Source organism: Harmonia axyridis, chromosome X, assembly GCF_914767665.1.
Source record: "Harmonia axyridis chromosome X, icHarAxyr1.1, whole genome shotgun sequence".
Classification (NCBI taxonomy): Eukaryota; Metazoa; Arthropoda; class Insecta; order Coleoptera; family Coccinellidae; genus Harmonia; species Harmonia axyridis.
In genome coordinates this window covers 37,951,856-37,954,314 of record NC_059508.1, presented here as the reverse complement: position 1 = coordinate 37,954,314, position 2,459 = coordinate 37,951,856, and the positions used below count along the sequence as shown (strand labels likewise).

Sequence of the window (2,459 nt, the reverse complement as noted above, 5' to 3'; positions counted from 1 at the left end):
CTTACCGATGCACCACGTGAACTGGATCTTACCGATGCAGAACGTGAACTCGATCTTACCGATGCACCACGTAAACTAGGGCTGACCGATGCATCACGTAAACGACGATCGAGAGGCGCGAAAGGACGTGAACGTTTTTCATTATAAAAATTGAAATAAATGATAAATAATGATTCTGATTGTTGATTATCGTTTTTAATATGCATTAGTAGGCAACCAAATGAAATTTGAGGAAATTCCGATAACAGAAAATTTTTTCGAAAAAAAAAAAAATTCATGAAATCCTCGGTCATCGCAAAATATTTACCATATTCTGTTCGATAATCAACGTATATTTAAGAAGGAATCATATCTGTATCTATCTTGGTTCAAATTTTGTATCGGAACATTTTGACCAAAGTCCGAGCTTCGGCCGAAACAGACACCGCTGACCTGGCCTATCGATCGACCGAGAGTCGGGGATAGAGCGTAAGTGTTGTCTGGAGGGGAACCCTGTGCTCTCCTGACATATATAGGGAAGGTGGTCGCGTTGGGCGATGCAGAACGTTTGGATCGGGAATTATATTTTTGGTTCAGCTATTGGAATATGGTTTATTGTTGGTATATATTGGCGAAATAACGTTCTTACTGACTGGGGATATTCATAAAAATGAGTCCGGAGATTTTCAGATCGAAGTCCGAGTGATCCGACTTGGAAGGCGTGTTGGGTGGGTCGAGATGGCTTAGATCGATCAGACGAGGCGGGCTAAGTGTTGACGTCATGCATCGGTCCATTTTCAGATTGAGTCCGAGTAATCCGACTTTGAAAGAGTGTTGGGTGCGTCGAGACTGTTTAGATAGATCGGACGAGGCGGACTAGGTGTTAACGACATGCATCGGTATATTTTCTGATCGGAGTCCGAAGAAATCGGCCCTAGTAGGCGCAGCGGACGGTCGAGACGGCCTCGGTGGGTCGGATCGATCGGGAAAAGTTTGCTAAATCGTGTCTGGAGGGGAACCTTGGGTTCTCCTGACATATATAGGGGATAAGGTTTGGGTGAACGATTCTTCACGTAAAAGTTGAGTAATTTATTTTTCGATAAGCTTTTGGATATTGATGAGAAGTATATGTATATCTTCGATTAAAAGAATTCTTACCGTCTCGATGTATATTATATTAGATATATAAGAAATAGTTAACGTGATGCATCGGCCGATTTCCGGATCGGAGTTCGAGAGATGCGACTTTCGATGCGCGATGGGTGGATCGAGACGGCCTAGATCGATCGGACGAGGCGGACTAGGTGTTAACGACATGCATCGGCGGATTTTCTGATCGGAGTCCGAAGAAATCAGCTCTAGTAGGCGCGGCGAACGGTCGAAACGGCCTCGATCGATCGGACGAGGCGGACTAGGTGTTAACGACATGCATCGGCGGATTTTCTGATCGGAGTCCGAAGAAATCAGCTCTAGTAGGCGCGGCGAACGGTCGAAACGGCCTCGGTGGGTCGGATCGATCGGGAAAAGTTTGCTAAATCGTGTCTGGAGGGGAATCCGGGGTTCTCCTGACATATATAGAAGGGGTGGAGAATGGGTCCTGTCCTAGACTGTTTGGAGTTCTTTTTAGGATGATATTCAGTTGGTAAGTGGTAGACCCGAATCCGACCTCGGCGTTTGGGTACTGGCAAGGTGTGTTGGTTTCGGCTTTCGCATCTTGGGTCGCTTTCGTCAACCTCATGCAGCGAGGTCGCGGTCCGCTTCGTCTCTTTGTAGTCGAATGGCCTTTAAGCGACCAACCTTAAAATCGTGATCCTCTGCCCGTTGCGGGTTATGTTCACAAAAAATTTGCAACCACTCAATTCGTTCCGAGCGACAAATATTGTTGAATCTCGAATCACCGTGTCGTTATATTCACATGTATAGCGAAGGGTCGAGATGGAATGTGTATAAGAAATTAGTTGATAGCCGGGGGTTCGTATTATATATGGACGCCTTGGCGAGGGATTGTTTCTAGAAACTTTCTCATTTTTGATCGGTGTTTTGTCCGAGATGATGATGATGTATATATAGCTTGAGTCTCATGCTGACTGGGGGCTGTTACGTCGTTTCGTCGAGGACTTGCACTTACTGATGTGCGGCGCTAGTCGAAGTCAATCGACATGGCTAGTGCCACATGACGAGAGGCGAACGGGTTTGGCCATACCGGCAATCTCGTGGACCGATCGTATAAGCACGCAGTTCCCTGGTTGATCCTGCCAGTAGTCATATGCTTGTCTCAAAGATTAAGCCATGCATGTCTCAGTACAAGCCAAATTAAGGTGAAACCGCGAAAGGCTCATTAAATCAGTTATGGTTCCTTAGATCGTACCCACATTTACTTGGATAACTGTGGTAATTCTAGAGCTAATACATGCAAATAGAGCTCCGACCGGGAACGGAAGGAGCGCTTTTATTAGATCAAAACCAATAGGTGGCGGGTT

The 2,459-nt window shown here is 45.9% G+C and overlaps 1 non-coding gene across 1 annotated transcript in view; it reads left to right on the top strand.

Moving 5' to 3' along the window:
* Window positions 1–2,218: 2,218 nt before the first annotated feature.
* LOC123687655 overlaps window positions 2,219–2,459 on the top strand; it is a 1,906-nt gene continuing 1,665 nt past the window's right edge. Inside the window, exon 1 of the ribosomal RNA XR_006749370.1 lies at window positions 2,219–2,459. This exon is cut by the window's right edge and continues 1,665 nt beyond it. This is a non-coding gene — a ribosomal RNA (small subunit ribosomal RNA).